The sequence below is a fragment of the Pinus tabuliformis genome, chromosome 6 (genome assembly GCF_031772625.1).
Source record: "Pinus tabuliformis cultivar Carrire ecotype Pingquan chromosome 6, CPIR1, whole genome shotgun sequence".
Lineage (NCBI taxonomy): Eukaryota > Viridiplantae > Streptophyta > Pinopsida > Pinales > Pinaceae > Pinus > Pinus tabuliformis.
In genome coordinates this window covers 1,853,091,940-1,853,116,571 of record NC_142292.1, presented here as the reverse complement: position 1 = coordinate 1,853,116,571, position 24,632 = coordinate 1,853,091,940, and the positions used below count along the sequence as shown (strand labels likewise).

The 24,632-nt window shown below is 40.3% G+C and overlaps 1 long non-coding RNA gene across 1 annotated transcript; it reads left to right on the top strand.

Moving 5' to 3' along the window:
- Window positions 1–28: 28 nt before the first annotated feature.
- On the top strand, window positions 29–15,580 carry LOC149266425 (uncharacterized). The gene is made up of 6 exons (XR_016252858.1): window positions 29–500; window positions 14,407–14,485; window positions 14,576–14,652; window positions 14,917–14,993; window positions 15,081–15,155; window positions 15,260–15,580. It is a non-coding gene; the product is annotated as an uncharacterized LOC149266425 (long non-coding RNA).
- Window positions 15,581–24,632: the final 9,052 nt, after the last annotated feature.

Genomic DNA, 24,632 nt, shown 5'->3' with positions numbered 1-24,632 from the left:
TATGGTCTACAGAGGTGAAGTGGTGAAGATGCATTAGACATTCTACAAAAATGGCACAAAAGAAGGGTGAAACTTACTTTTCTCATGCACAATACTAGTCCTTTAATATGCTGAAATATTCGTTAGTTGCACAATGATTTATCATTTTGTCATTGTTTTGAGGTAGTATGCTCTTGTTCATGGGTGTTACATTCAATATTTTTCCTAGAGCTTTGATATGAAAGATATGGAAATGCCACATTGGTGTTCACATGTTTAGGGATTATTTTTCATGATTGTTGTTGTTATAATATTAGCAAGGGCGGGTAGGTATGTCTATGGAGAGCAGGTATGTGTATGGTCAATTCATCACTTTGTATATTTGTCCTTTAAGCTCCAATGGTTTATTCGTGATCTCCTATATAATATTACTTTGTGCAGCGAGTGACTAGAATTGTAGTGTCTAAGAGGATCGAGTGGGCAAGATAGCGTAGGAAATATCCATGCAGCGTAGAGGATGGGTGAGTCATGTTGTTTTCCAACAAAATATTATTATTATTATTTGTTATTTCGGACTTTTCTCCTTTTAGCATTGTTCTGAGGTAATACCACTTAAATAATGGTTTGACATATACATAAAATGTTATGTTTAAAATTATATGCTAATTTGGTCAACATCACACGAAAAACCCCACACAACGTGCCTTAGATAGGAGGATGGTAAGGTTGAGCAAGCAAGCATACTAAGCCTTCAACAAATCAACCATTGTGCTAGTGGACAAAACTAGGATTTTGGGTGTTTTGTTGTTTTTCCACGGTATTGGAATCTAGGTTAGAGTCGTAAAATCTCTGACACTACCAATCCAAATACCACAACAAACCACTTTGCACAATGAAATATAAACAACAGTAATCAATTAGTGCAAAAATATAGACAATTTTTTACAATTTTTTTAATAACCCAACTTCGTGATGTTAACAAACTGTGATACAACTGTCTAAGGCTCCCGTATGAGGGATCATCGCTCTCATACAATCATTGATACAAAGAATACAAACTAGCGTTTGATGTCAACAACTTTTACCACCAAAGTGAGAATCCTACCTCAAATCCGCTACCAGTTTGTGAGAAGTCTAGCTCAGTCTTTTGCCATGGAGAGCTTTGTCGAAAACCAAAGTGATGGCCGCTGAAAACCCTAGCTCTGAGTTTCCCTTTGCGAAAGAAACCCTCGCTCTGTGATGATAGTCACTGGACGTTTGCCCTTTTCTATCGGCCAGCTTTGTGCAAATATGTGCGACATACATTTGGACCACAATGAGTTAATAGGTAAAATACCTCCACAAATCGCCAACCTAACCAATTTAATATTCCTTAGAGGCCAATTCTTTTACACAGGTAATCCCATCTTCACTCATGTAATCTCTAGTTATAACCAAATAGTGGTTCCAACCCTAACCAGACTTGACCCTTTCTCCTTCTTGGTTGTGGAATTGGCCTCCTATTTCAATCTTAAGATGAGAAATAAATGACTTGATTGGGTGAGGAATGAGGCTCCTCCTCACTCCTATTTATGTCATTCCTTAGGATGACATCTAACATTCTTTAATAGTCTCCTCATGTCAAGGACGACTTGAAACTTCAGACAAATTCACGCACATAATCACATTAAAAAAAAAAAAAAATCTCTCAACCCACAAGGCCTCTCTTGGTGCTACAAGCGGCTCATTGTTTCTTTAAGGGTTCCCTACAATCTCCAAGTGCCAAGTGTCCAAATCCATACACGGTTACACCCACAAGCTTGGGTGCAATGCCCACACCCTTGGGTTCTTAGTCCAAAAGTGACTTTGTGGTGCTGATTCCTCCACAACCCTGTAGCCTAGAAGTGACTTTGTGGTGCTGATTCCTCCACAACCCTGTAGCCTAGAAGTGACTTTGTGTTGTTGATTCCTCCACAACCCTGTAGCCTAGGTTTTGGAGTGCCTCCAAAGCTACCAATCTTAACACTCCCTCTTAGCAAGGGGGTACTTCCAACACTAGGAAGTCTCCATCATCATCACCGGCGACACTAGCCCATCTAACATCTACCCCTGTAACATACTCTGTAGAATGAACAACACTATCTCATTAGTGCCTCTGCCCTATCTCATTTGAACCGAAATATCTCAACACTTCCATAGGGTTGCTCCCTTTGAAGCTAGACTCCCTCTGAGTCTCCACGATCTCCATTGGCTCAACCTGTTACTGATCTCGTGCCCTACAAGGTCAGTCTGAGCTCCGGTCGAACACGATCGTCATCACTGCAACTCAATCCTGCAAGCACTCATCCTCGTAGGTCAAACACAACACATGCACATTCCAGCCAATCACTTTGCCAAGCCAGTCAAGACCACATCTCCATGTCTTCAGCTGAAACATATGCTCCATGATCTAGACAATCTCAACTCCCTCTGAGTTGCTTCACTGCGGGCATGCTGATTCAATGGCCCTTCAAAGTAGTTATGATACCATGTTGTTTTTCCACGGTACTGGAATCTAGGTTAAGGTCTTAGAATCACTAACACTACCAATCCAAATACCACAACAAACTACTTTGAACAACGAAATATAAACGACTGTAAATCAATTACTGAACAAATATATACAACATTTTACAATTTTTTTTAACGACCCAACTTCGTTATATTAATAAATTGTAATACAATTGTTTAGGGCTTCTGTACCAAGGATCATGGCCCTCATACAATCACTGATACAAGTAATGCAAAGTAGGGTTTGGTGTCAACAACTTTGACCACTAATATACCCTTAACAAGTTGCACTGACTTACTAGTTGATCTAGTGTACGTCACAACTCCACTAGTCATATCTTGAACACATCTTCCCAACCCTTTAGCTCCCAATCTGCGTCAACACCAATCTGCCTCTATCAATGTTATTGTTCCTTTTGGTGACTGAACATAGCTCCAATCTGCGCTCCAGTTGATCATTAGTATATTAACAACCAAGACATGGGATCTTTTGTTGAGTTGTTGACAATTCAGTTTGTGAACAACTCTAGACTGTCGACTACTTCACCTCATCTCCTTTCGGAGTTCTTGTAAACTAGCTGCTCCTTAGTCATTCAAGAACACAACTTCCTTGTTAATTTTTGGTATGTTCTATGCTAGAGCAATTTATTTAAATTTTCACAGTTAGCAATCACATCATCATTACGATAAACTGCAGATAGAACATAAATATAAAACGCAGAAGACAAGCCAAGACAAGAGGACACAAGATATGGCGCGAGCCAGGGACAAACCCCACAATGTGTGGGGAAACCCTTTGATCAAATCTTCTTTTATCTTCAAAGTTCAGCAGAGAAAGAGAGAGAGAGAGAGAGAACAATTACAATAGAAGTCAACACTTTGACTTTTGATATCCGCATGAGATCAGTTGAAGACATATTGCTTCAACTGATTCTCTAAGGTGACTCGCTCAACTGACATTGGGTTGCTCCTATCATTGAGCTACTCTTTGTCCCAGATTTGCACCTAATATTGTTGGTCTGCATTTAATGTATGTTATGCTGTCCTCATCCTACAACATCCATCATCACTGTCTTACTGCTACATCACTGATGTTTTCAGTACAGCTACCATCATTGATAACATCATTATTGTACCATGACTGTCCCTTGAAATTACCACAGAGGTGATCTCTACATCTTCAAGGAGATCGTGATCTTACAAGAACTAGATCATGACTTTGTCACTGATCATTCTTGGCATAGCTTCTTCCATTATGCTATAACTATCACTGTCATTACTATAGCAGCTCTTGACATTGCTTGAAACCTTCGTAACTGCTTCTCATGGTGCCCAAACTTCCAGTAATTTCCAACAATCCTTATCAACATGATTGTGTAAGATATTTATGCTGAGACTGAGGTTGTACCTTAAGGATCATAGTGATCTCCATTAATCCGAGACAGGGAGAACATCAAGGGTTCTAAGTTCTTTACATCACATAGATTGCTTATGAAGTAGATCTAATGAGATTGTGATCTTACCTTCCATCTAGGCCGAGACTGTGATGGTTACTGCCTCTGTCATGAATATGAGACTCATTATCACTGTCACCATTGATGCTGCGTCTCACCAATATGCCATGTTTGTCTTACTGTTTTATGCCACTTCAAGTATGTTTGCTTCCTGAGATGCGAAGTCACTTTCTAGCTCCTTCAAGCCATCCGAGCTTTATGTCCTTAAACCATCTGATGTGCAGACAAACCTTTGATGCATGACTGCGGCTACCTTACGTGACTGCGGCTACTGCGGCTCACTGTGGTTACCTTACGTGACTGCGGCTACTGTGGCTCACTGCAGTTACCTTACATGACTGCGACTTCTACGGCTTACTGCGGTTACCTTGGATCCACTGATCTATGACTTCTTAACTCCTGTTGACTGCGGTTTACTGCCACTGTTCTTTGTTCCTTTGAGACTGCGGCTAGGTGACAGATAGATCCTCTGACCTGCGTATCATTACAACCTTTATTGACTGCGGCTCTTTCTACTGCAGCTAGGGCATCCAACGTATTCTCTTTTGTGTCTTCTCCTTCTCCAAAAACCCAAGACGTGGAGAGGAGGAGTTCACATGGAGAATGTGCTACAAATGACATCAAATCCTCTCTTATTTATACTAAAAATGTAGAGGTTGAATAGACACGTCGGTTGGGCTTCTAGAGCCTACATAAGAGCTGGTCGGCTTGACTATAATTACATAAACAAAATAAATTCATATCTCCATAAATACTTATTGGAATCGGATGATCTTTGGATCAATCCTACACCTCTCGACGAGAGGGATCCAATAAAATTATCAGCTGCCATAAATAAGCTGACCCACATGGAGTTTGGCCCTAGTTGCCAATTTAACACTCCCTCTCAACTAGGGAGAACTCCATCCACTGATCCATATGTACGACTGTACTATCTCTGCCATTAGTGCCTTGCACTACTCTGCCTAGCTCTGCTGGCTCTGCTCAGCTCTGCTGGCTCGGCTCTGCTCTGCTCAGCGCTGCTGGCTCTGCTCAGCTCTACTGGCTCTGCTCTGCTCAGCTCAGCTCTGCTAGTTGCTCTGCTGGCTCTGCTCTGCTCTGCTCATCTCCGCTGAACTATGAAGAAGAAGAATTGATCGAGAATGAGTCATATCATTCTCCACTGACTTGAAGTCAGTCTCAGAGTGCATACCACTGGTCCCAGACCAGTCTCAACCGACCCAAAGTCAGCGTCATAGTATGTACCACTCTCACTAGTCCCAGACCAGTATCGCAGTCTCAGAGAGTGTACCACTGGTCCTAGACCAGTCTCAACCGACCCGAAGTCAGTGTCATAGTATGTACCACTCTCACTGGTCCCAGACCAGTATCGCAGTCTCAGAGAGTGTACCACTGGTCCTAGACCAGTCTCAACCGACCCGAAGTCAGTGTCATAGTATGTACCACTCTCACTGGTCCCAGACCAGTACTGCACTGACACGAAGTCAGTCTCGGAGTATGTACCACTGGTCCCAGACCAGTCTCAGGCTTCAGCCGACCCGAAGTCAGCGTCATAGCATGTACAACCAGTGTTTTTAAAACAGGAACCGGTGACCGAACCGGTCCACCTAGCTAACCGGTTTACCGACCGGAACCGGTCTAACCGGGACTGGTTTGGTCTAAACGAACCGGTTTTTAAAAAATACATTAAATAATTAATTTTTAATGAAACAAAACTATTTTTAAGATGTAAAACCATGATTCCAAGCCAATAGAGACAAAATATGCAAAGTTTGCTCATTTATATACCATGCAAAGGAGAATATATCAAAATGGCACCGAGTGCAATACATATCATCGACAAAATAGCAAAATACATAAGAAATGAGGCTCTAAATGGCCTATAAAGTCCAAAAACAATGCTGCAAGCTATGAAGCCATTGGCCTACTACAAGTCTACAGTGTACACATGATCATTCATCAAGTCCATCACCACTACTAGACACAGGATCATCATCAGGAGCTGCATAGACATCATCTGGTTCAGAGTCTGAGGATGCCTCTGCCTCATCTGCAACATCAGTATCAATGCCACCAATGACAATAGAAGTGGACCTAGTGGAAGCACGAGTTTGTCGACCTGCACGACTAGTGCCTTCCATTGGTTCCTTGCCTTTCCTTGATGCCGCTACTGATCCTGGTTCTGATGCCGCCACATAATCTGCCTCATCCTCCGCTAAAGCCATGTCGATATCAAAATCAGCCTCAAACACAGGATCTTTAGTCTCCTCCACCCATTCTGATGTTGGATCAATATCGTCCAACACAATGGGATCTAGATCAGGTGATTTGCTCATCATTTGGTTCCTCCTCAGTCGAAGGTTGTATTGCACAAAAACAAGATCATTTAACCATTTTTGTTCCAAACGGTTTCTCTTCTTCGTGTGTATGCGCTCAAAAACAGACCAATTGCGCTCACAACCTGAAGCACTGCAAGTTTGACTGAGGAGTCTAATTGCAAACCTTTGCAATTGAGGACACTGGCCACCAAATGATTCCCACCAATGTGCTGCAAAGAAAAAGACAATAATTAGTAACTTAGTTTATAATTTGAATTGTAAAGAACGTAAACAATTTTAACTTGAAATGAAAAACAAAATGGAAATTGGAATTGCTTACCTGGTTGGTCCACATCTCTTGCCATCTTTGCCAAGTTTTTGCCAAAAGTACCACTTGCTTGATTGAAAATAGTAAGCTGTCTATGTATATCCAACTGGTCTACATGGTTAGGGACCATGCGCTCCAAGCAATCAATCAATCCAGCTCTGACCTCCCCATCATGCTGATCTCCTAGCCGATTTTTATAGTGATACCTTGGGTTCAAAAAATACCCGGCTGCATGTATAGGACGATGGAGTTGATTGTTCCATCTGTTATCAATGATCTCCCATATACGGCCATATTTAGCTAACCTGTCATTGTAAGCTGCCCGTATCTGCTCCTTTGCCTGATCCATAGCTTCATAAATGTAGCCCATGGCCAATCTTTCCCCATCCACCAACCTTAGCACCTTAACAAGGGGCTCGGTAATTTTCACAAGCTCTACAGACCTTTTCCAAAAATAAGTGTCTAACACTTTCTTTTTGGTGTCTTTTCCATCTGGTCTACGAGCCCACCGAGATTCAGACCATTCATCAGAGGAAAACATTTTCTGCAAGTTTCTATGTTGACCATTGAGACATTGCAACGTGAGGAAGTGAGTTGCAAATCTCGTAATTGCAGGCCTAACAAGCTCTTTGCCTCCAGTGTGTTTCCTCATTAGGCTCAATACCCATGAGTGGTTGTAAATGTATTTTGTAATGCACTTGGCATGCTCTACAGTGTTTTTTACCCACTCCACCTTGCCTATATCCTCAAGCATGAGGTCTATGCAATGTGCAGCACATGGAGTCCAAAATATGGTCTTATATTTGGCCTCAAGCATCTTTCCAGCAAGAACATAGTTTGAGGCATTATCAGTGATGACCTGCACAACATGTTGCTCCCCAACTTCCTGAATAATGTTATCCAAAAGCTCAAATAGAAGGCTTGCATCCTTTACCCTATCAGATGCATCAACTGATTTCAAAAACATGGTTCCTTGAGGGCAAGAAACAAGGAAATTAATGATAGTGCGGTTCTTTCCATCGGTCCATCCATCTGACATAATGGAACAACCTGTTTTGACCCATGACTCTCTAAACTCAGTCAAATACTCATCAATGGAAGATATCTCTTTTTGCAAAAGAGCTCCCCTCAAGTCATGCATACTAGGGCCTTTGAAGCCCTTTTCTGCAGCTATAACAGAGTCCCACATAGCTTGGTAATAAGGTGAGCAAGCAGCATTAAATGGGATATCTGAATCATACCACCATCTAGCAATGTATTGGTGAGAAGTTTCTTTGCATTGTTTTTTCCAATGCTGATCCAAAGTGGGTTGAGAACTTGGCTGGGAGGAAGTGGGATTAGATTTAGAAGAAGCAATGGTGGCAGAAGATGAGAAATAACTTTGGATGTTTGGTCTCTTTGGTCCTTTTGATGGTTGGCCAACTCCAACAGAAGGATGAACATAGTGAAAGGGGTCATTGGTGGAAGGGATAGAAGTGGAGTCTTGAATCTCATAATCATCATACCCACTCTGTTTCATAAGATTCATGGTTTCCATTAATTCCCTCTTCCTTGCAATTTCATCTTGGATGGCCTTCTCCCTAGCCTTATCCTCATAAAATTTTTCAAGCTTGGCAATGTATTCTGCCCTAATAGGACCTAACAGTTCTTTTGGTGCATCACATGGCTTTACTTGGCCTCTTACCCCAGCCAAGTGTTGTTTCAACCTAAGAATACCCCCACCTCCAATAGATTTATGGCATAATTTGCATATCATTTTTCCCTCAATTACATCACAATGAGCCCATGCACTGTCCTTTCCTTTTCGAGCCATGTTTGCTTGAAATAATAACAATTTGCAAATAAATCTGCGATTTAAAAAAAAAATTGCAGCTAAGGAACATGGAAAACCAATGATAAATGTAGGAAAAAAAATGCACATGCAAGCTACAAAATTTGATAGCATAGAGCTAGAGAGTTCATAGGCTTAGCATAGATGATAGATCATTGAAGTGAGAAGTTTATAGCACAAAAAAAATAATTCATGGACAGCAGACCCAAATGAGGAATTATCAAGTGCAAATCCTTACCTGGAAATGCAAAGTAGCTCCCTTAGCCTCCTCTTGATGATGGCAACTCCACTGACAGCTACACACTATCTCCAAAATAGCTCCAACTCCAACTCCAAGATGACTACTTCAGCAAAAACTCCACACTCTCCAAGCTCACAAACAAACTCACAAACACTCACAAACACTCCAAATCAGTTGTGTGAGACAAATGAGAGTGAGAGGGGTGTCTTATAGCAAGTGTGAGGGTGTTTTTGGAGGGAAAATCCCTTTCCCTCACCCCCAAAACCCCTAAACCGCCCTCATTTCCAAAAAACCGCTGCGCTTTTTGCTTGACCGGCGGCCTGTCCATAAACCGGCCGGTTAGCAATAAACCGGCCGGTTCCGCCCTAAACCGGCCGGTTTTTACCGGTTAGGGCATATTTCCGGGCAAATGGTGCTGTAAACCGGGTTTTTCCACCGGTTCCGACCGGCCAGCCTTCCAACCGGCCGGTTAGGCCGGTAACCGGTTTTTTCCACCGGTTTTGAAAACTATGTGTACAACTCCTACCACTGGTCCCAGACCAGTATCATTGATCCCAGATCAATGGAGGACATCCTAGCATAGGGAGTACGGTAGATACAACGATGCGTCCATCGGTACTACTATGGTCCCTAACTTCATTTCCCTACTCATTGGTCAGATGAGAGGTACTTCCCATGAGTCCCAGACTGCATGGGTAGAATGCCTCGACAGGAGAACTTAATCAATCCTTTCCTCGCAGGAGAACACATCAATCCTGCTACAATCGCCATGGAGAACACATCAATCCAGGCTGCCATGGAGAACACATCAATCCAGGCCTCACAGGAGAACACATCAATCCTGCTACAATCGCCATGGAGAACACATCAATCCAGGCCTCACAGGAGAACTAATCATCCTGCTACACAAGAGAGCAAATCATCTTGTCCCACAAGAGAGCGAATCATCTTGTCCCACAAGAGAGCGAATCATCTTGTTTCAGAGCGCACCACCAGGGGAGGGTGAGTCACCCTGTGGTCGTATGTTGCTCCAATAGAACTGCAAGCCCCCCGAAGCTCCTAGAGCTCAATGTATGCAGCATGCAGGACCCTTTTACGAAGGTCTCTCGAAGACTCCAAGTCGTTCGGGAAAATCACAAATTTGATCTTTCCTCAGGGCTCTGTCCTGTACATCATCTCAGAGTGATGAAGCCTCCTTGATCATCGACTTACCATATCCCAGATAAGGCAGTATTTGATGTCTATCTGCCGGAGCAACTGTCAAAATACGGGATTCCTCAATAATCGAATCCCATCTCTGGTTGTCACAGAGAATCACAGTGGTATTCATCATGTGTGCAAACAGCTCACTGAAGAGCTTCAGCAACCAGACTACCTCACAGAAGGCCATACTATCAGCAATATATTCTGCCTTGGTGGTGCTCAGAGTCACCGACTTCTGCTTCCTGCTCATCCAGGATATCGAGGTAGATTCCAAAGAGAAACAGCACTGAGAAGTGCTCTAGTGATCCTCCATACTGCCTGCCCACTCATCATTCGAATAATCATGTGGTTTCATATTTCCGGCAGTGTATCTCAATTCATGAGAGATTGTGCCCTGAAGATATCTCAGAAGATTCTTGGCACCAATCCAGTGAGGCTCAACCAAATATGAGCTCACCATGCTAACTGCAACATAGATGTCCGGACGGAGGTTCTCCAAGAACATCAATGCGAATGAGTTTATGAAACTCAGAGGCATTTCCCAAATAAGGTCCGACATCACTACCATATAACTTCTTAAAGTTAAGATCCTTGAGGTAGTCACAGGCTTGCAACTTATCTTTCCATATTCAGAATCCAACTCCCTCTGTCTCCTATAAATGAGAGGGACTGCACCTGTCAGACATAGGTGCCAGTACGAGAGGTTTATCATCCACAACCTTCAAGTAATGGTTTGGATCGGTTTCACTCCTAGTGAACCTCAGCTGTCTATAGTGAACCTCAGCTGCATTAGACAGCTATCAATCCTCTCATACTACGCCCGAGGTGTTTTTCTTCAAGCCATAGAGGGCTTTCTTCCACCTGTATACATGAGTCTCAAACACCTCGGGTTGTTCCAAACCTGTGAACTTGCTGCATGAGGGGAATGGTCCCCTTATAATATTTTCCTTCGGTACATTTCAAACATGTACCTTCATGCTTCTTTTTGAATTCAGGCATCCTAGTCACCATCTGACTCACAGACCTCCGGTGTTGAGTCAATGGACATGGTCCCCAGTGGACTTCCCCCAACTTGATACAACCCTGAACTCAAAAACATATTTAAAAGATCTATTTTCAAACATGTACCTTTTCATCGATAAGTGCCACTGTGTAACCTTTGACTTCCATTTCCAAGATGGACATCAAGTTCGATCAGGTACATAAAAGAGATTCAGGGGTTCCTTGCTTTCGTGGAAGAATCGACCATTTCCTCGATGACCTGCATTACCAGTCATTCCTTGGATCAGGAATGATTGTTATCTTCATCTGGAGATGTGTCTCTGCCATTCAGACACTCCTTCGCATAACGACTGAACTTATTTCAACAAGGCATCCGCCTTTCACCCTTAGATCCGAACTTCCCAATGAAGTGATCCTTAGATGGACCATCAGAATCTTTCGCTGCGCCATTCTGATAACATTCTCTGCTTTGACTTCACCCTAGGTGAATTATGAGGAACCCATTGATCCTTCTGTCCTGTCCCAACTGTCTTCGGTGATTGCTCTTTCACTCTTGCTTGGGCATTGTCTTCAACTTGGCTCTGATACCATGTTAATTTTTGGTATGTTCTATGCTAGAGCAATTTATTTAAATTTTCACAGTTATCAATCACATCATCATTACGATAAACTGCAGATAGAACATAAATATAAAACGCAGAAGACAAGCCAAGACAAGAGGACACAAGATATGGCACGAGCCAGGGACAAACCCCACAATGTGTGGGGAAACCCTTTGATCAAATCTTCTTTTATCTTCAAAGTTCAGCAGAGAAAGAGAGAGAGAGAGAGAGAGAGAGAACAATTACAATAGAAGTCAACACTTTGACTTTTGATATCCGCATGAGATCAGTTGAAGACATATTGCTTCAACTGATTCTCTAAGGTGACTCGCTCAACTGACATTGGGTTGCTCCTATCATTGAGCTACTCTTTGTCCCAGATTTGCACCTAATATTGCTGGTCTGCATTTAATGTATGTTATGCTGTCCTCATCCTACAACATCCATCATCACTGTCTTACTACTGCATCACTGATGTTTTCAGTACAGCTACCATCATTGATAACATCATTATTGTACCATGACTGTCCCTTGAAATTACCACAGAGGTGATCTCTGCATCTTCAAGGAGATCGTGATCTTACAAGAACTAGATCATGACTTTGTCACTGATCATTCTTGGCATAGCTTCTTCCATTATGCTATAACTATCACTGTCATTACTATAACAGCTCTTGACATTGCTTGAAACCTTCGTAACTGCTTCTCATGGTGCCCAGACTTCCAGTAATTTCCAACAATCCTTATCAACATGATTGTGTAAGATATTTATGCTGAGACTGAGGTTGTACCTTAAGGATCATAGTGATCTCCATTAATCCGAGACAGGGAGAACATCAAGGGTTCTAAGTTCTTTACATCACATAGATTGCTTATGAAGTAGATCTAATGAGATTGTGATCTTACCTTCCATCTAGGCCGAGACTGTGATGGTTACTGCCTCTGTCATGAATATGAGACTCATTATCACTGTCACCATTGATGCTGCGTCTCACCAATATGCCAAGTTTGTCTTACTGTTTTATGCCACTTCAAGTATGTTTGCTTCCTGAGATGCGAAGTCACTTTCTAGCTCCTTCAAGCCATCCGAGCTTTCTGTCCTTAAACCATCTGATGTGCAGACAGACCTTTGATGCATGACTGCGGCTACCTTACGTGACTGCGGCTACTGCGGCTCACTGTGGTTACCTTACGTGACTGCGGCTACTGTGGCTCACTGCAGTTACCTTACATGATTGCGGCTTCTACGGCTTACTGCGGTTACCTTGGATCCACTGATCTATGACTTCTTAACTCCTGTTAACTGCGGTTTACTGCCACTGTTCTTTGTTCCTTTGAGACTGCGGCTAGGTGACAGATAGATCCTCTGACCTGCGTATCATTACAACCTTTATTGACTGCGGCTCTTTCTACTGCAGCTAGGGCATCCAACGTATTCTCTTTTGTGTCTTCTCCTTCTCCAAAAACCCAAGACGTGGAGAGGAGGAGTTCACATGGAGAATGTGCTACAAATGACATCAAATCCTCTCTTATTTATACTAAAAATGTAGAGGTTGAATAGACACGTCGGTTGGGCTTCTAGAGCCTACATAAGAGCTGGTCGGCTTGACTATAATTACATAAACAAAATAAATTCATATCTCCATAAATACTTATTGGAATCGGATGATCTTTGGATCAATCCTACACCTCTCGACGAGAGGGATCCAATAAAATTATCAGCTGCCATAAATAAGCTGACCCACATGGAATTTGGCCCTAGTTGCCAATTTAACATTCCTCCTGAGATGAATTTACTTAGAGTGTGGAGCAAGCCACTACAACCATCTGAAAACTGTTCTTTTGGCTACTCCTAATACCCACCTAAACGAGGACAACAATCTTGTACTTTTCGTCCTTGTAGACGTCCACTTTTTCTCTCTAAAACCCTTGGATCTATGTGAGACTTTTTTGGAAGAACTCAACCCTAACTACAGTAACATTAACCAGATCCTACCTACGTTCAAACCACTCCAAGAACCTTTTATTTTTCGCTCCTACTGTAGATGAATGCAGCCTAACCTTTGCTGCCAAGTAAGCTACTCGACCCTCCAATAGTCATAATTTCATCCACCTGCAATACTTCAAAAATATTGGCCTGTTAGAGAGAGCTTGCTTTATGTTTTCATGCTCAGATTTCGTCCTCAAAAGTCTCGGCCTAGTCCCCTTTTACTCGTTGTCTTTACTTGCATAACCACAACCCAAAACAGTCTCAAAACCAACCCTAACTAGACTTGATCCTTTCTCCTTCTTGGTTTTGGACTCGTCCTCCTATTTAAATCTTCATGTGAGGAATAAGTGTCTTGATTGGGTGAGGAATGAGGCCCCCCCTCACTCCTATTTATATCATTCCTTAGGGTGACATTTAAACTTCTCAAATTATCCCCTCAATTCAAGGCCGACTTGAAACTTAAGACAAGTTCATCCACATAATCAAATAGAAATTATTTTCACTCAATCCACAAGGCCTCTGTTGGTGCTACAAGCGACCACTTATTCCTTTAGGGGTGGCCTACAATTTGCATGTGCCAAGTGTCCAAATCCATACACGGTTTCACACCTGCAATCTTGGGTGCAAATTCGACACACTTGGGTTGTTCGCCCATAAATGACTTTGTGGTGACAACTCCTCCAAAACCCTGTAGCCTAGGGTTTGGAGTACCTCCCAAGTTAGAATAATGTCTAGTTTAGAAATTTATAAACTGAGATGTAGCATGAAATATAAATGGGTTGGAATTAAGTTGCTTCACAAGTTCATGCCTTCAATTCTCTATTTATTTTTTATTAGAATACTAATATTTTATTTTCTATCTACCGCAGATGGTTGATTCTAGTGAGTAGAATTACATAAAATACAAAATGGATTATCCTCGTTTATATAAAAAAAGTTCAAAGCAAGGTATGTTTCACATTATGATTGATTGTTGCATTCAACTCTACAATTTAACTTGTATAATGATACTAATATCTTATTATGTATCTGCTGTAGATGGCTAGTTTGGGTGAGCATGTGTAAGTGGAATACAAAATGGAATGTCTATCTTTAAATAGCAAGCTCAAGACGAGGTATGTTTGCAATTACTAATAGTTATTTCTTTTGAATTATGCTTGCTATTACTATTTGTGTCTTTATTTTAACCTTATTCACACCACTTTTTTCCCTTTTAGCAAAGGAGAGGACACTACATTAGATATAATGTGCAAAAGGGAAGTTTGCAATTTTTTGTTTGTTGTTGTCTACATGATTTGTTTTTGTTGAAGTCCATGCCTTCAATTTCTCTAGTTTGACTTTTATTAGAAATCTAATATTTTATTGTATATCTATTGTAGATGCCATTTATCAATGAGCATGAATACGTGAAATACAAAATGGACTCTCCCATTTTATATAACAATCTCAAATAAAGGTGTGTTTCTTATTATGATCAATTATCGCGTACTCTTTAGTTTAACTTGTGAAACGATTCTAACAGCTTATCGTGTATCTTTTGTAGATAGTTGGTTTTGATGAGCAAAAGCAAGTGGAATACAGGAGAGTGTCCATTCTTATAAAACAAACTCTAGGGGAGGTGTGTTTCCTATTATGAATAATTATTGCTTTTGAAATATGTTTAACATTACTAATTGTGTGTTTATTTTAACCATATTCAACTCACCTTTTTTTCCCTTTCAGCGGAGGACAACACATTGCAGGAGAGATGATGTGCGGAGGGGATGTTTGCAATTTTTTGTTTGTTCTTGTGTGCATTTTTTGTTTTGTTGAGTTTTAGCATGGCCATGCTGTGTTGTACTGATTTTCCTTTGTTTTGAATTTGTTTTTGTTTTTTTGTAGTTTGGTCTTGGTTTCGTTTGTCGAGTGTGTTGTACTCTTGCTTTGTTTTGTTTTTTTATTTCTTTAATTTTTCTTGTAAATTTGTCTTGGTTTCGTTTGTTGGGTGCGGAAATGGAAATGAATGAAGCAGACAGAGAAAATTGAGGTAATTGTTCATAAATGAAGGTGAGTCAACATATCTACATGAAATGCAGTTCACTTAAAAGCATTTTTCACTTATTTGTGGATCCATTTGTTTGCTATTCAAATTATTAAATGTTTTTTCTATGCTCTGATAGTCAAGTACATTGATCTTTTTATGTAGTGAACAACTACAATTGTATGGTCTACAAAGGTGATGTGGTGAAGATGCATTAGACATTCTACAAACATGGCACAAAAGAAGGGTGAAACATACTTTTCTCATGCACAATACTAGTCCTTTAATACATTGAAATATTCGTTAGTTGCACAATGATTTATCATTTTGTCATTGTTTTGAGGTAGTATGCTCTTGTTCATGGGTGTTACATTCAATATTTTTCCTAGAACTTTGATATGAAAGAAATGGAAATGCCACATTGGTGTTCACATGTTTAGGTATTATTTTTCATGATTGTTGTTGTTATAATATTAGCAAGGGCGGGCGGGTATGTCTATGGAGAGCAGGTATGTGTATGGTTAATTCATCACTTTGTATATTTATCCTTTAAGCTCCAATGGATTATTCGTGATCTCATATATAATATTACTTTGTGCAGAGAGTGACTAGAATTGTAGTGTCTGGGAGGATCGGGTGGGCAAGATAGCTTAGGAAATATACATGCAGCGTAGAGGATGGGTGAGTCATGTTGTTTTCCAACAAAATATTGTTATTATTGTTTGTTATTTCGAAGTTTTCTCCTTTTAGCATGGTTCTCAGGTAGTACCACTTAAATAGTTGTTTGACATATACATAAAATGGTATGTTTAAAATTATATGCTAATTTGGTCAACATCACACGCAAAACCCCACACAACGTGCCTTAGAGAGGAGGATGGTAAGGTCGAGCAAGCAAGCATACTGAGCCTTCAACAAATCAACCATTATGCTAGTGGACAAAACTAGGATTTTGGGTGTTTTGTTGTTTTTCCACGGTACTGGAATCTAGGTTAGAGTCGTAAAATCTGTGACACTACCAGTCCAAATACCACAACAAACTACTTTGCCCAATGAACTATAAACAACAGTAATCAATTAGTACACAAATATAAACAATTTTTTACAATCTTTTTAATAACCCAACTTCGGGATATTAACAAACTGTAATACAACTGTCTAAGGCTCTCGTACTAGGGATCATCGCTCTCATACAATCATTGATACAAAGAATACAAACTAGCGTTTGATGTCAACAACTTTGACCACCAAAGTACGTTGAAAAAGATACACTAACTTACTAGATGATCTAGTGCACTTGACGACTCCATTGGTCGTTTCCTGAACACATCTGCCTGGTTCATTGTCTCCCAATTTGCCGCAACACCAATTTGCCTCCATGAATGATCCTGCTCCTTTAGGTCACTGAACACAACGCCAATTTGCCCTCTAGCTTAGCATTAGTCCATTAACAACCAAGACATATGGCCTTCTATTGAGTTGTACACAACTTTGTTTGCGAACAACTCTAGACTGCCCACTGACTTCTTTCCCACTAGCTGCTCCTTAGTCGTTCAAGAACACAACTCTTAGGGAATTCTTCCCTGTATTGCCTATTTGTTCTGCATCAATGAGGCAAACTTAGGGAATGCCACCTATCACTGTCAAAAGTCCTTCAACAACAAACTTGGGCTACTCAAACTGTTCCCTTGACCTCCGTTTCTTGAGCATCCCTTCTTTTTCCCTTTTAACAATCCTCAAATTCCTTCTCAAGTGATTGTACTTAGGGCTTGGAGCAAGCCACTCCAGCCCTCCCAAAACAGCTCTTTTGGCTACTCCAACTACTATCCTAAACTAAGACACCAATCCTACACTTTTCCTCCTTGTAGACATCCACTTCTGCTCTCCAAAACACTTGGATTTCAATAAGACCTTTTCTTGAGAACTCACCCCTAACTAGGGCAACCTGTAGTAGGTCCAACCCACTTGCAAACCACTCCAACAACCTCTGATTTATTCTCTTGTACTATAGATGAATTTGGCATGCCTTTGGCTGCTAAGTAGGCGACTTGGCCCTCCAATAACCATACTTTAGTCCATCTGCAATACTTCAGAAATATCGAACTGTTAGAGAGATTGCTTTTGTTTTCATGCTCATATTTCTTCCTAAAAATTCGCGGCCTAGTCTCCTTCTACTCGTTGCCTTTACTTGCATAACTACAACCCAAAACCAGCCCTAACCAAACTTGACCCTTTCTCCTTTTTGGTTGTGGAATTGGCCTCCTATTTCAATCTTAAGATGAGAAATAAATGACTTGATTTGGTGAGGAATGAGGCTCCTCCTCACTCCTATTTATATCATTCCTTCGGATGACATCTAACATTCTTTAATAGTCTCCTCAAGTCAAGGACGACTTGAAACTTAAGACAAATTCACCCACATATTCACATAAAATAAAAGAAAAAATTCTCTCAACCCACAAGGCCTGTCTTGGTGCTGACTTTGTGGTGTTGATTCCTCCACAACCCTGTAGCCTAGGGTTTGGAGTACCTCCAAAGCTACCAATCTTAACACTCCCTCTTAGCAAGGGAGGTACTTTCAACACTAGGAAGTCTCCATCATCATCATCGGCGACGCTAGCCCATGTAACGTCTGCCCCTGTAGCATACTCTGTAGAATGAACAACACTATCTCATTAGTGCCTCTGCCTCTGCCTCTACCTCTTCTCATTTGAACCGAAATATCTCAACACTTCCATAGGGTTGCTCCCTTTGAAGCTAGACTCCCTCTGAGTCTCCACGATCTCCATTGGCTCAACCTATTACTGATCTCGTGCCCTACAAGGTCAGTATGAGCTTTGATCGAACACGACCGTCATCACTTCACCTTAATCCTGCAAGCACTCATCCTCGTAGGTCAAACACAACACATGCACATTCCAGCCAATCTCGTTGCCAAGCCAGTCAAGACCACATCTCCATGTCTTCAGCTGAAACATACGCTGCATGATCTAGACAATCTCAACTCCCTCTGAGTTGCTTCGCTGTGGGCACGCTGATTCAATGGCCCTTTAAAGTAGTTATGATACCATGTTGTTTTTCCACGGTACTGGAATCCTGGTTAAGGTCTTAGAATCACTGACACTACCAATCCAAATACCACAACAAACTACTTTGCTCAACGAAATATAAACGACAGTAAATCAATTACTGAACAAATATATACAACTTTTTACAATTTTTTTAACGACCCAATTTCGTTATATTAACAAACTGTAATACAATTGTTTAGGGCTTATGTACTAAGGATCATGGCCCTCATACAATCATTGATACAAGTAATGCAAAGTAGGGTTTGGTGTCAGCAACTTTGACCACTAATATACCCTTAACATGTTGCACTGAGTTACTAGTTGATCTAGTGTACGTCACAGCTCCACTAGTCATATCTTGAACACATCTTCCCAGCCCTTTAGCTCCCAATCTGCATCAACACCAATCTTCCTCTATCAATGTTATTGTTCCTTTTGTTGACTGAACACAACTCCAATCTGCGCTCCAGTTGATCATTAGTATATTAAAAACCAAGACATAGGATCTTTTGTTGGGTTGTTGACAATTCAGTCTGTGAACAACTCTAGACTGTCAACTACTTCTCCTCATCTCCTTTGGGAGTTCTTGTAAACTAGCTGCTCCTTAGTCATTCAAGAACACATCTCTTAGGGACTTCTTCTTTTTCCTAGTTGTGTTGCTTCAATGAGACAAAGTTATGGCATGGAGGTCTTCCACTTATCATTGTCATAAGTTCTTCTTCAACAACAAACTTGGTCTTGTCAAACTACTCCCTTAACCTCCTCCTTTCCCTGAGCATCCCTTCTTTTGTCGTTTTAACAGTCCTCAAATTCCTCCTGAAGTGAATTTACTTAGAGCGTGGAGCAAGCTACTACAACCCTCTGAAAATTTTTCTTTTGGCTACTCCTAATACTCACCTAAACGAGGACACCAATCTCGTACTTTTCCTCCTTGTAGACGTCCACTTTTTCTCTCCAAAACCCTTGTATCTAAGTGAGACTTTTTTGGAAGAACTCAACCCCAACTATGGTAACCTTAACCAGATCCAACCTACATTCAAACCACTCCAAGAACCTTTTATTTTTCGCTCCTACTATAGATGAATGCAGCCTAACTCTGGCTGCCAAGTAAGCTACTCAACCCTCCAATAGTCATAATTTCATCCACCTGCAATACTTTAAAAATATTGGCCTGTTAGAGAGAGCTTGCTTCTGTTTTCATGCTCAGATTTCGTCCTCAAAAGTCTTGGCCTATTCCCCTTTTACTCATTGTCTTTACTTGCATAACCACAACCCAAAACAGTCTCAAAACCAACCCTAACTAGATTTGATCCTTTCTCCTTCTTGGTTTCGGACTCGTCCTCCTATTTCAATCTTCACGTGAGGAACAAGTGTCTTGATTGGGTGAGGAATGAGGCTCCTCCTCACTCCTATTTATATCATTCCTTAGGGTGACATTTAAACTTCTCAAATTATCTCCTCAATTCAAGGCCGACTTGAAACTTAAGACAAGTTCATCCACATAATCAAATAAGAATTATTTTCACTCAATCCACAAGGCCTTTGTTGGTGCTACAAGCGACCCCTTATTCCTTTAGGGGTGGCCTACAATTTGTATGTGCCAAGTGTTCAAATCCATACACGATTTCACACATGCAAGCTTGGATGCGAAGTCGACACACTTGGGTTCTTCGCCCATAAATGACTTTGTTGTGCCAACTCCTCCAAAACTACAGCCTAGGGTTTGGAGTACCTCCCAAGTTACCAATCTCAACATGTTCAATATGTTTAAATTTGATTGGACCCCTCTTACAAAAAGGATTATTTATCTTGTGATAACATTGATTACATTATTCCTACTAAAATTATGTCTAGTTTAGAAATTTATAAACTGAGATGTAGCATGAAATATAAATGGGTTGGAATTAAGGTGCTTCACAAGTTCATGCCTTCAATTCTCTATTTTTTTTAATTAGAATACTAATATTTTATTTTCTATCTACCGCAGATGGTTGATTCCAGTGTGTAGAATTACATAAAATACAAAATGGATTATCCCCCTTTATACAAAAAAAATTCAAAGCAAGGTATGTTTCACATTATGATTGATTGTTGCATTCAACTCTACAGTTTAACTTGTATAATGATACTAATATCTTATTATGTATCTGCTGTAGATGGCTAGTTTGGGTGAGCATGTGTAAGTGGAATACAAAATGGAATGTCTATCTTTATATAGCAAGCTCAAGACGAGGTATGTTTGCAATTACTAATAGTTATTTCTTTTGAATTATGCTTGCTATTACTATTTGTGTCTTTATTTTAACCTTGTTCACACCACTTTTTTCCCTTTCAGCAAAGGAGAGGACACTACATTAGATATAATGTGCAAAAGGGAAGTTTGCAATTTTTTGTTTGTTGTTGTCTACATGATTTGTTTTTGTTGAAGTCCATGCCTTCAATCTCTCTAGTTTGACTTTTATTAGAAATCTAATATTCTATTGTATATCTATTGTAGATGCCATTTTTCAATGAGCATGAATACGTGAAATACAAAATGGACTCTCCCATTTTATATAACAATCTCAAATAAAGGTGTGTTTCTTATTATGATCAATTATCGCGTACTCTTTAGTTTAACTTGTGAAACAATTCTAACAGCTTATCGTGTATCTTTTGTAGATGGTTGGTTTTGATGAGCAAAAGCAAGTGGAATACAGGAGAGTGTCCATTCTTATAAAACAAACTCTAGGGGAGGTGTGTTTCCTATTATGAATAATTATTGCTTTTGAAATATGTTTAACATTACTAATTGTGTGTTTATTTTAACCATATTCAACCCACTTTTTTCCCCTTTCAGCGGAGGACAACACATTGCAGGAGAGATGATGTGCGGAGGGGATGTTTGCAATTTTGTGTTTGTTCTTGTGTGCATTTTTTGTTTTGTTGAGTTTTGGCATGGCCATGCTGTGTTGTACTGATTTTCCTTTGTTTTGAATTTGTTTTTGTTTTTTTGTAGTTTGGTCTTGGTTTCGTTTGTCGAGTGTGTTGTACTCTTGCTTTGTTTTGTTTTTTTTATTTCTTTAATGTTTCTTGTAAATTTGTCTTGGTTTCGTTTGTTGGGTGCGGAAATGGAAATGAATGAAGCAGACAGAGAAAATTGAGGTAATTGTTCATAAATGAAGGTGAGTCAACATATCTATATGAAATGCAGTTCACTTAAAAGCATTTTTCACTTATTTGTGGATCCATTTATTTGCTATTCAAATTATTATAGTTTTATCTATGCTTTGATAGTCAAGTATATTGATCTTTTTATGTAGTGAACAACTACAATTGTATGGTCTACAGAGGTGAAGTGGTGAAGATGCATTAGACATTCTACAAAAATGGCACAAAAGAAGGGTGAAACTTACTTTTCTCATGCACAATACTAGTCCTTTAATACGCTGAAATATTCGTTAGTTGCACAATGATTTATCATTTTGTCATTGTTTTGAGGTAGTATGCTCTTGTTCATGGGTGTTACATTCAATATTTTTCCTAGAGCTTTGATATGAAAGATATGGAAATGCCACATTGGTGTTCACATGTTTAGGGATTAGTTTTCATGATTGTTGTTGTTATAATATTAGCAAGGGCGGGTAGGTATGTCTATGGAGAGTAGGTATGTGTATGGTCAATTCATCACTTTGTATATTTGTCCTTTAAGCTCCAATGGTTTATTCGTGATCTCATATATAATATTACTTTGTGCAGCGAGTGACTAGAATTGTAGTGTCTGAGAGGATCGAGTGGGCAAGATAGCGTAGGAAATATCCATGCAGCGTAGAGGATGGGTGAGTCATGTTGTTTTCCAACAAAATATTATTATTATTATTTGTTATTTCGGAGTTTTCTCCTTTTAGCATGGTTCTGAGGTAGTACCACTTAAATAATGGTTTGACATATACATAAAATGGTATGTTTAAAATTATATGCTAATTTGGTCAACATCACACGAAAAACCCCACACAACGTGCCTTAGATAGGAGGATGGTAAGGTCGAGCAAGCAAGCATACTAAGCCTTCAACAAATCAACCATTGTGCTAGTGGACAAAACTAGGATTTTGGGTGTTTTGTTGTTTTTCCACGGTATTGGAATCTAGGTTAGAGTCGTAAAATCTCTGACACTACCAATCCAAATACCACAACAAACTACTTTGCACAATGAAATATAAACAACAGTAATCAATTAGTGCAAAAATATAGACAATTTTTTACAATTTTTTTAATAACCCAACTTCGTGATATTAACAAACTGTAATACAACTGTCTAAGGCTCCCGTACGAGGGATCATCGCTCTCATACAATCATTGATACAAAGAATACAAACTAGCATTTGATGTCAACAACTTTTACCACCAAAGTGAGAATCCTACCTCAAATCCGCTACCAGTTTGTGAGAAGTCTAGCTCAGTCTTTTGCCATGGAGAGCTTTGTCGAAAACCAAAGTGATGGCCGCTGAAAACCCTAGCTCTGAGTTTCCATTTGCGAAAGAAACCCTCGCTCTGTGATGATAGTCACTGGACGTTTGCCCTTTTCTATCAGCCAGCTTTCTGCAAATATGTGCGACATACATTTGGACCACAATGAGTTAATAGGTAAAATACCTCCACAAATCGCCAACCTAACCAATTTAATATTCCTTAGAGGCCAATTTTTTTACACAGGTAATCCCATATTCACTCGTGTAATCTCTAGTTATAACCAAATAGTGGTTCCAACCCTAACCAGACTTGACCCTTTTTCCTTCTTGGTTGCGGAATTGGCCTCCTATTTCAATCTTAAGATGAGAAATAAATGACTTGATTGGGTGAGGAATGAGGCTCCTCCTCACTCCTATTTATGTCATTCCTTAGGATGACATCTAACATTCTTTAATAGTCTCCTCATGTCAAGGACGACTTGAAACTTCAGACAAATTCATGCACATAATCACATTAAAAAAAAAAAAAAAAAAAAATCTCTCAACCCACAAGGCCTATCTTGGTGCTACAAGCGGCTCATTGTTTCTTTAAGGGTTCCCTACAATCTCCAAGTGCCAAGTGTCCAAATCCAAACACGGTTTCACACCCACAAGCTTGGGTGCAATGCCCACACCCTTGGGTTCTTAGTCCAAAAGTGACTTTGTGGTGTTGATTCCTCCACAACCCTGTAGCCTAGAAGTGACTTTGTGGTGTTGATTCCTCCACAACCCTGTAGCCTAGGGTTTGGAGTACCTCCAAAGCTACCAATCTTAACACTCCCTCTTAGCAAGGGGGTACTTCCAACACAAGGAAGTCTCCATCATCATCACCGGCGACACTAGCCCATCTAACATCTACCCCTGTAACATACTCTGTAGAATGAACAACACTATCTCATTAGTGCCTCTGCCCCATCTCATTTGAACCGAAATATCTCAACACTTCCATAGGGTTGCTCCCTTTGAAGCTAGACTCCCTCTGAGTCTCCACGATCTCCATTGGCTCAACCTGTTACTGATCTCGTGCCCTACAAGGTCAGTCTGAGCTCCGGTCGAACACGATCGTCATCACTGCAACTCAATCCTGCAAGCACTCATCCTCGTAGGTCAAACACAACACATGCACATTCCAGCCAATCTCTTTGCCAAGCCAGTCAAGACCACATCTCCATGTCTTCAGCTGAAACATATGCTCCATGATCTAGACAATCTCAACTCCCTCTGAGTTGCTTCACTGTGGGCATGCTGATTCAATGGCCCTTCAAAGTAGTTATGATACCATGTTGTTTTTCCACGGTACTGGAATCTAGGTTAAGGTCTTAGAATCACTAACACTACCAATCCAAATACCACAACAAACTACTTTGAACAACGAAATATAAACCACTGTAAATCAATTACTGAACAAATATATACAACTTTTTACAATTTTTTTTAACGACCCAACTTCATTATATTAATAAACTATAATACAATTGTTTCAGGCTTCTGTACCAAGGATCATGGCCCTCATACA